The sequence below is a fragment of the Botryllus schlosseri genome, chromosome 4 (assembly GCF_051294905.1).
Source record: "Botryllus schlosseri isolate E-star chromosome 4, Bs_hap1, whole genome shotgun sequence".
NCBI lineage: Eukaryota > Metazoa > Chordata > Ascidiacea > Stolidobranchia > Styelidae > Botryllus > Botryllus schlosseri.
The window spans coordinates 22,475,104-22,486,473 of record NC_137239.1 but is presented as its reverse complement, the minus strand read 5'-3'; positions in this window follow the sequence as shown (position 1 = coordinate 22,486,473).

Below are 11,370 nucleotides of genomic sequence, written 5' to 3'. Positions count from 1 at the left end.
TCCATTATGAGAAGACGATTAATGAAGATGAAATTTATTCCATATTCAAGAAAGCTTGCAAAATACAAACTCTAGCAACAGCGCTCAACGGAGTATAGTCTGATTTCAACTTCATTTGAGCAAATTTTTGAAATTATCTGGAGATATAGAAATCAATTCCCACGTGTAAGTCATTCATTGCTTCATAGCTTTGACAGTAGCCTAAAGCTTGTCGCGCTGGGCAGCTCTTGTTAGTAGCTTGCGAACTGCACTGCCCAAGACAGACTTATAGATGCAACATAGGTTGCCCGGTTTCGCCCTCAATTAGGCTATAAATCAACACAATTTATTCATTTCGAAAACTGATCAAATTTAGCCTGGCAGGACAGAACAACGCCTTGCTCTCTGTACTCACTACCAGCATCAGGATTAGTCTCAGGGTGACCTACATTGAAATTAATTAATGGATGTCTTGTTCAATGTTTTTTTGTTATTTTCAAACACGTTTGAAGAAATTTGTCAGCAATGTAAAAGACTCAACAACTGGAATGCAGATTCAAAATTGGCGTAAGATATACCTTATGTATACTATTGGATCAGGAGTGGGCAGCCTGCAGCCGTAGAAGGGAATTTGAGCGGCCGTCGACGCCTAATTCAATTAGTATGTGTTGGCGGCCGTAGACATTCAAATTGCAATTACGAATTCACTCTCGCATTTTCGAGAGATTTTAATTAATCTTGAAATTTTCTTTGCCCTCCGCGCAATTCAACAAGACTTCATTTTTCGATTTTAATGCAGTAGTGCCCTTCTTAATCTGAGCCGGAATGGGAATTGGCAAGAAATAGCAATTCGTTCGCGGCCCTGAAAAATTTTCGCGCTCCGCGCGACAATATGCACCTCCCGGAAACTATTCATAACATTGTCACTCGCGATTTCGGTGCGTACAATAGGCCATTGTGAAAAGTAGAATAGTCCAGAGTTCACCGGGAATGGATATGGACAGTTTACCATAGGAATTTTGCGTCCAGATCGTTCATTGCGGCTATGCCCTGGAATGCGGCCTTACGCTACATAAGCAATCGAAATGCGGTCATGATTATCAAAAACTTTGCCCACCCCTGTATTAGATGATGTGCTCTTTTTGACATGACGATAAATGCAAGGGGGGTCAGGGGGCGCGATATTTTTGACCATCTCCAAGGGGGGCGCGTGTCAAAAAAGGTTGAGAACCACTGGACTAATTGAATTACATGTCCACTGCCGCACAAATTTGCTTCTACGGCCGCAGGTTGGCCACCCCTGTCATACAGGTACCACCCCTGTCATACAGGTACCACCATGTCTGTTTCTCTCTGATCAATCAACACACGGTGCAATCCTTCATCAAGATTTCAAGGCGTCCAATAAGCCCGGTACCCCAAATTTACCAAGATATCAATGCATTAGGATTAAGTAGGTGACGAGATAGCGTGGTTGTTAAACTGTGCGGCACCATGAATACCTAAAAACAAACAAACAGGAGAAAATGAATTGTTGTAAACATTTCGAAGTCATCGTTATTGACGTTATTAAAATGATCTGCACAGTAGAATATTTCATTTCAGACGGCCATTCTGTTGATTTGAGCTTTGGAGTTTTAGTATAGTAATGAAGCAAAACTTCCTCGCGATTTTCCGAATTAAAAAAATACAAATTAGGTTATCAAATATTTTAAGGCTTCGCGGACCCCCTGAAAATGCTTCGCGGACCCCCAGGGGTCCGCGGACCCCCGGTTGAGAACCACTGCAATAGTTAAATGCATGGGCCGCGAGGCCGGGCTATCACGCTATCAATAAAATAAAAATGGTAAGAATATTACTTATCATTATCACGTTGAATAAGAAATATTTAATCAAGTATTCACAGTAATTTGATTTTTAGTACGCATTTTATCCATATTTTTACGTGTCTCGAAGCTTTCGCAGGCCGCACAAAACGGTGTTGCGGGCCGTAGTATGCACACCGCTGGTGTAGTAGCAACGCCGGTTTTCGATTGGGACCCCGATAAAATAGTGCGATGTTTCTCACTGCGTTTCAAAGCGCAGTCGAAGTGCGAGCTGCAGTACTTTGTAGCGTTCGTTGTTGTGTTGGGATGTGTGATGTGTTTTAAAATGACGAAATTAATTATATACTGATACTAAATTATAGTGCTAATTAAGTCCTCGGTGCACTAATTACGATGGAACAGTGACGCACGAGCCTGGAGACACCTTCGAAATGTCGACGTGCTTGACTTGTACTTGCATCGAAAGCGAGACGGCGCGTTGTGTACATCGTAAGTGTTTGTTTAACAATGGAACGGTGGGCCGGACTGATGTAAAATCCTGGCAATTCCGCCCAGAGCTATGTTACGACTATACTAGGGTTACCATAATTTGGAAATCTGAAGAGGACAATTTTTCAAAATTTTCATACTTGCAAAACCGGAGGAAAACCCTGAAAAATGGAAATTTTTCCCACTTCGTGATAGGTTGACTAAAAAAAGGTAAACTTCCTGTCTCAACTCCCGAAAAATACAGTTTTTTCTTACACATCATCAGGTGGTTGACTAAAAATAATAATAAAAAGAAAGGTCAACTTTCCGGCCGAGCTCCCGAAATAGCCGCCGGAGCGTTACTACAGTGCTGACTTATTGTGTCTCAGTCGAATTTGGCCCTATATCTAACCAATTAATTTTCAAAAAAGAGGACAAAATCCCCCAAAAGAGGGCTTTTGGGCGGCCTCCGAGGACACTTTCAAAAAAGTCGAAAAACTGGACGTAAGGTTGGTAACCCTAGACCAGGGGTGGCCTGCAACCTTTTCGACCAACGGGCCACATTAGATTTACGAACCATTGCGCGGGCCAGTTGACAGTCCGACAGGAGTGAGCCGGATCAGGTAGGCCTAATGGTGAAAAAAAGACTTATCTTACTACGCACCAAAAGCGACAACAACTATGTCATGAAAACACCTAGCCGCGCTAGGCGTGAATTTTTTCAAAGTTCATGAATGAATTCGCTCAATTATATATTGTTACTGGCATATACTGCGGGTCACCTCCAGACATGGGGTAATCGCGATTAGTAATCGTAATCGATTACGACGATTACAGCATTTTCAAGTAATCGTAATCGCAATCGATTACATTCGAAAAAATTCCGAAGTAATCGTAATCGACTACTTCACATATCTAATCGATTTCTTTGTGTATGAGCGATTACTTTTTATTTGCACAAAGACTATGACATAAACTGAACAAGTGAACATTCGTGAACAAGGAGATATTATACCCGGTTTATTGATAGCACAAATGTCTGATTTTTAAACTCCACTGCTCATTATTACGTCAGCAGTATTAGCTCTGTTCGTCATTGCGTAAGAAGTATCCAGTATCCACGCAGCCACACATATGAAATAGACACTCGATGTCCACTGTAGTGCGATTGTAAAATCACCTGTCTTGCTTATCAGATTATCAATACACTCCAGACGCCACTACCTTGCAGCAGGATAATAATCACCACTATGCCCAGTTTCAAATAGTAACTTATGTATTGGTGTCTGGTTATGCTTAGTTAAACGCAGCTTGACCGTTGTTGCTTGGCGGGCTGTAGGCCTATGTACGAACGTACACCGGACAAAGATTTGAAATTTTGTACTCGTCAAATGAAAAAAACATTACGATTGCCACAATGAAGCTGCTGAAATATATCATAATGGAGCCGTTGTTCGCCGTTTCTCGTAACGGCAGCTGCAGTATCTGTATTAAGTGGAAGACAAAATTTTATATTTCACTTTATCTTTTTTCCTATGACTCTGCTTGAAACGGGCTCCAATTGTAATTACGCAACTCTTTACTCAACATTTGGAACTGCCCCCATAACCGCCCGCTAATACACCTTGTTGGCTTGGGTTCTAGCTAGAATCAGAACCAAAACAGCAATTCGTCCCCTAACTTCAAACGTTAGTCTTGGGCCCCATATGGTGTTCAATTTTCAGGTTGATGTCTGAATTTCGTCAGAATATTGATATTTACATTATATTACTATTAATTTTTAATCCTCAGATTTACCGGAAGAGCAAGGGGCGCGTAAGTCTTAATTATAACATGTGATATGGTGTTATAATTGTTTTATGGTATGTTGTTAATTCGTGACCTGCCATCTGTTATATAGGCCTAATCAAAATATAGTGTAGTCACCCAAACGTAGCAGACTAAACTTTCGTGAGACGCGCACACAAATTGTCATGTCTTCATTCTTCTGTGGTTGCCCCCGGTGGTATTTGTATAGTGGGGCTCAGATTGAAACATCAGGAGGACTATTCGTTACGTCCACCCAGCGCGGCTATTGACAATGGATATCGACACATACGCAAAAGCCTCGACCTAGGTCTTACTTCGGTAGCACACTTAGTGGAGTCGCATGTTGGCCGAAATTGCATATGTCTTTTGGTGTGGCGCCGAAATGCCTATTCCTATAACTTAGGCATGCTTTTATTCTTGACGGAGAGACGTATGCATTTCAAAATCAAGTTGTTTAGAGACAATAAATTGCGAAGGTCGAAGAACATTTTCAAGTTAATTAAATCTCTCGAAGATATCCTGTATAATTTATGTTGATTTACGAAATACTTTGGAGTTCCCTTCGAACTCGCTCCCCACCAGGGTTGTACCGGTAATCAAGCCGCAAGGTTCCGAGTCACAAGTCAATCTCACTTTTATAGTTTTAACTCGAGTCAAATCGAGTCATTTTCAATTCACCACCGAGTCAAGTTCGAGTCCAAGTCCGCAGTACGGGGTTGAGTACGAGTAATTATATTCACTGTTCAGTTTTCAGTTCAATTCGGTTCAAACCACTTTTTCAACTCTGCTGAGTGATATAGATGACTCGCACAATGACTCGAGTACAAGTCATTTTACGCATTTGTCAATTTTTGCATTGACTCGAGTTGAGTCATTTTACGCATTTGAAAATATGACTCGAGTCGAGTCAGCAAAATCGCGACTCGAGTCATTACAACCCTGCTCCCCACCCTATTAGGGGGTTTGGGGTGCGGCAGTTACGGACCTGGCAAGAAATCAAATCGGTGGGTGCGATAAATCGTCCCCTATAAAGATGGGCATTCGGTCTATTATGACGTAACAAACAAATGATGTATTATCTACAAAGAAAGTTGTTATCTCTTACACCTTTTCATCACAATCATTGTATTGTCTACCAATATCTTCTAAGATTAGTTCTAAGAAGCAAAATAAATGTAATCGTGAGTAATCGTGATTACTTTTCCAATGTAATCGTAATCGTAATCGACTACTTCCTGATATTGCTGTAATCGTAATCGTAATCGCGTGATTCAGAAGTAATCGTAATCGCAATCGATTACATTCATGAAGTAATCACCCCATGTCTGGTCACCTCTGCACATCGCTGGGCTCATTTGACAACGATAGGATTATTCGGCGCTTGGATATGGACTATGGACATATCAATATCGAAGATTTCGGTGAACATGCGTCAGTAATTTTGTACAAAGGTTTCATCGCCGAGGATATTTCTGCGAGTGCAGAGGCGAAGTCGCATGTCGGACGACGTGTTCTCTCGAAAATGCGAATATTGTTTGATCTTTCTGTAGATTAAACGCATTTTAAATTTCAAGTTTCAGGTGAGGGTACCAGCACTAAATAAAAGAAATCAAGTGACAATAAATCGCGTGCAGTGCTAAGAAAAATTTCTAGTCAATTATATCTGCCACGAAATGCTCTGCTCTTATTGTCATATACGAAGATTTATCAAAAATCGTGGCTGGCCCCTGGCTACCTCAATGCGTCGGAACTGACATTTTAGTCATCAACATCCTAAATTTCGTATTCAGGATAATGAAATTTTTGGTTGGCCTTGAAAGTTCATATTAAATGACCAGGGTAATTATTTTTTTGATAATATAACAAATTTCGAGAATAACCTCGCGGGCCACGGGCTGGCCGCCGCTGCCCTAGACTATAGGCCTGCGTTCCCATCTTTAACACACACGCTCGTTACGTAGCCTACCTCATAAAGATACTCAAGGGTGTAAATAACAACATCAGCAAGAGAAAGCTGGTCGTCCAGAGCATTGTCTTTGCACCCTGTTGCAATTCTACATTCCACAGTACATATTTCAATTTTTCCTCTAATGAAATACAGATTGCTAAACGAAAATGATGAAAGGAAAACCCAAACAATATTTTATTTATAGTCCTAATTTCAGTTTTCTATTGTCCCTTGCTCGTCCAATCTCCTTTCTGTACAAGATTGAAACGAACACTGTATCAGCAACACTAAATACGGTATGTCACTCATAAAAGCATCAAATAATAGTTGCATGAAAACATCATCCAGACACCTAGAACCGTAACTGCCACACCCCAAACCCCCTAATTGGGTGGGGGCCGAGCTCGAAGGGGCCCAAAATGATTTCGTGAATTAGCATAAATTATTGAGTATTTTTTTCGAAATTTTTGCAACTTTTTCTTAAATGTTTCGGGCTGTGCGCGATTTAGTGTTACCAAGTATATTGGTTATTGGGTGCTCTTCCTCCAAGAAAAAAATACGCATGATTTATAGAAATGTGCATTTTGGCGTCGGTCATTACCGCGCCACGACGCACCAAAGAGATATAAAGTTTCATTCAGACTGGAAAATCAGGGTTATTCATGATTTGAGATGCATATTTCTAGAATAAGATTTGCAAATATGTAAAACCTGAAAGGTTAGCAAATTGAGTTAACGACCGGGTTTCTTATCATATTAGCCATCTTCAGTTCAGACGAAGGCTATCTATGCCCGTTCTCGCCCGCATCTGATCCGCGTATGAGCGGTGCCTTACAAAAGCCTAGAAGTGCTGGACCGTGCTACGAGTCGGCAGATATGTAATAATAGCATGGAATATCGACCTGGTGTAAATGACTTTTGCAGTCGAAAACGCCGTTAAACCACAACAAGAACAACGCAGGCTATGTAAGTAGCAACCACAATTAGGTAGGCCTATAGATATGGATGGAAAATACAAAACAGCTGCATCAGTAAAGAAATGTATCTGCTCCGAATTACGTATTGGCTGTCGCTAATTTACAATTTATACAGCAGTGTCGGTTTCCGAAATCGATAGCACGTTTCACTGCTACGATTGTGCGCTTGGTAGCGAATAGTGAGTGAGGCAGATTCGATTGTGCGTCACCTGGATATTCTTTCTTTGCTCTGTGATTGTACGTAATAAAGCCCCATTTCACATTCCTTGGCGATTTTGAGGGGATTCTAGTGCATTATGATTGTTAATATTCGTATTTTCGGAATCGATGGGACAAGCATTTGATTGATAGTATACCGGTAATTACGAATTCTGAGCTGCATGTTCATTATGAATTGCATTGTATCAGGTGAGGCACGACTCGTGCATGCCTCGCACCTCTCCTTTCGCGCTGTATTTTTGAACAATAAATATGAAAAGTATTGGTGATGTTGGATAAAAATATGTTCAAATTTAGTTATTCATATAAACATCGACGGTAAATATCAATATAATCAGTCAAGGTTTTCAGAATTTTTCTTTATGCTACTCATCCTGACGACAGGTGAGGTACTGTCTCCCCTGACCGCACGTCACTGCCGCTTAGCCTTACGTGGATCACGAGCCAGTGTGCATCCGGCTAAGGACAATCGCTTACGTGCACTGCACAATAAGGACTATATGATGACTATACGTGCAAGTCGGTAGATATGCGGAATCGTAATAGAATATAGACCAGGTGGAAATGACCATTGTAGTCGAAAAACGCCATTAATACCATAACAAAACGTGCACAATAAGTACAATCGCTACGTTCACAATAAGCCAAACACCTGGTGCGGCTATTATAACGATGGACAACGCCGCGCTATGGTTGAAACCTGATAAATTATTACTATAAACCAGTGGTTCCCAACCTGTGGTACGCGTACCACTAGTGGTACGCGAAGGTCTTCCAGGTGGTACGCGAGTAGATTCTGTTTTTTTCGACGGAAGGGAGTTATTAGTTCAGGTGGACTAGTATTTCAATTAGTATGTGTTGGACTGTTGGTGGCCGTCGACATGAAAATTGAATTTACGAATTTACTCCCAAATTTTTGGGAGATTTTGATTAACCTTGAAATTTTCTTCGCGCTGCGCGCGATCCAACGCGGCTTCATTTTTCGATTTTAGTGTAGTAGCTTTCTTTGCAACTTGAACACCACAATACAGATGTGAACAGCAATGAAAAATGATGAGCTCCATGTAGAAATACCAACTTGGAATCGTGTCTTCCTCACGAATGAAATTGCTTCTATGTTGCGTTTGGGTGATTTCAATATCTTTCCAATATACCGCCAATCCTGATGGGAGGTCAAGAAATAACAGCATGCAACAAAGTGACTTATTACAATTGGTCCACCCGAAGATACCTCATCATTTATTACTTGCCCTAAATTTTCGAAAACACAACTTCCATCAACTTTGCCTGGGAATCTCATCACATTGGCCTTGAAAAGATAAATGTTTGATACGAATATTAATGACAAAATTCATTCGTGAATCTGAAAAATTTTCGGTCGTAATCAAGAGTCCATTTATCATCTGACCACTCGCGATTTCGGTGCGTTTCGTAATCCGATATGAATAAACACGTTAGTCTGGAGCTCACTGAAAATGGACATGGACGTGGACCGTTTAAAATGGGTATTTGGCGTCCAGTTTGTTCAGTAAGAACTATGTCCTAGAATGCGGCCGTAGGCTAGGCCTACATGACTACTCGAAATGTGGCCGTGAATAGCAAAAAGGGTGGCCACTCCTGTGCTACAGAAATCATATACCGCGCCTTATTTTCTGTTTCGCTGCCTTCGGCAGCTCAACACGATGGCAACGTTTTTATCCGCCTTCGGCTCGTGTATCTCATGTAGGTGATGGTACGCGAGCACTGCGTAAAACCTCAAAATGGTTCGCGGGTGAAAAAAGGTTGGGAACCACTGCTATAAACTATATTTCCAACCCATGCATTTGCAGTAGCCTACAGCACAAATACAGCTTATGATCATATGCGGATCGTCATTAAAACTTTTGGCGTGATCCTAGGTGCCCGCTAACCGCTAGTTTCGAGTAAATCGGGCTACTCTAAGGGGACTAGTGCTAATAATTTGTGAGTGAAGCGGTCTGCAAGTGCGGAATAATAATAGCAATATGTTTCTGGAGGACAGTGGTTCCCAATCGCTGTCCAATTGCCGATTTGATAACGTTCCGCCTCCCACGTCTAAATACAAAATAGAAGACAATAAAAGACAAAATAAGGTCGTCACCTTCGCGACCCCCATAAAAAAGGCAAACGATCCATGGCTGTGGGATACAACTTTCGTTTTATGCCCCTTTCCATTTTTCATTGAGAGTTCTATATCAACGAAAATGACAGTTTCGATACTTTTTTCACAAAAACCTTGATTTGTCGTATCACACGGCACCCGAAACACGATGCACAAAGCCCCGCACGTTATTGTCCGTGTTTGGTGGTCCAGCCGGCTATTTTTTTTAAACATAAAATCAAAAGTCACGTCTGGTCAGAACTATCCAAAAGCATCCGAAGCAGGATCATCATCATCATCATTGGTTTATTAGCGATTTTTATCAGTTCAATACACCACAAAAAATGCGATACAATGAAAAGACAGGAAGATGTCGAAGCGACAAGGAGCAGTCTATGGAATCTGACACCCACCTTGGCCTAGGCGATGTAAAGAGGAGGCATGCACACTGAATGAAAGTAAAGAAGATAGTATAGAAAAAAGAAAGCGACAATAAATAGGGCGGCATGTCATGGGAAGCGAGATCGATAGGTCAGTCGTGGTCCGGTAATCTTGAGGATGGACTGTATTTATTTAGTAGTAATTGCTTGTATTTCGACTTCGAGTTACAACTATCCGAAAATATCCGAAACAAAATCCGTAATTGCATCCGAATTCGATCCGACAGTCTCAAAATTGTACAAAAACCGGTCCGAACCCTATCCGAGTCCGTCCGATTATAACTAAGGTAAACCGGTTCTTCATTTAAGATAACCTAGCATAGGGCTGCACCTCTCACGTTCATTGGTACCGAGTGTACCATAGTGTAGTACACGACTTGTCAATCTCCCAGAAAATTGGTAAATCCAATCGAAATCCTAATACCTTCAGAAAAAAAATCGTCAATCCTAATCCAATCACTGAGCTATATAAACAATCCTACTGTCGAATGTGACTATGGAACGGAAACTCCCGTTTTCCCATTGTTAGGTCACGCTCAACTGCACAGACCGCTATCGGTCTATGTGGATTTTGATTGTGTTGCATACCCAGATGAGCGACTAGCTTCGGAATTGTATATGTTGATGATGTCAACTAACACTGTAGCAAGTTTCAAGATACCACAGACTGATTAGTCTAGTAATTTCGTTATCAAAGTCGAGTATCTATAAGTGTGATATGCCATTTAACCTAAGGCAAATTGTTCGATTGTTGCGCTGCGATTGACCAAAGCCGCTAGATTCAGTCGAGCGTGACTTAACAATGAGAAAACGGGAGTTTCCGTTCCACAGTCACATTCGATAATCATACCCGACAAAATTTCACAAATCCGTTTTTTTTCAAATCCTAATCCTAATCCATGCTCCTTGCTCAAATGCTCATCTCTGCTAGCATAGTGTCCTATATGGTGTCGACACAAGCAAATCGCACGGTTCAATGAAATTGTATCACGTCACAGTTTCCATTTGGCTGCAGGCAATTTGACGGTGATTTTTGACCGGCTTGCCGAGCATCAAATTTGATGAATCGGGTATCAATCGAAAGCTGACTCTGCACTGATTACGAAAATATAAATTTTATTCCGCTCGCGGCCCTGGAACCCCCACAATCAGCCCCCAATTATTCATTGTCGAGTAGATTGGCAGTGTGACGCAACAATGCAGTTTGGCGAAACGAGACTAGCTCAAGAGCAAGGATGCGGCCGAGCGGCGAGAGTGGGATCAGCTGACGTCGCGGCAATAGCGATGTGCAACCGCGCTACAGAGAAACGCTGCGCTGTTGATACTTTTTCTATGCGTTTCGGTGCAAGCGAGTACACACCAGCCTTTCCTTGACTTGTAAGGGTAGAACTGGGTCCACAGAATGTATTAGGGCCCTACCAATTTTCGCGCAATATCCTTCAGCTGATAAAGATATGTAGGCTACGTCTAAGTAGTCTACATTGGATATGTCAGATTATTATGATATCGATTGCCTAAGCCCGCTTGTTGCGTAGGGCTCCAGAGACATGTCGCGCTGTAGATGGCGGGTGTCGATACTTTCTAT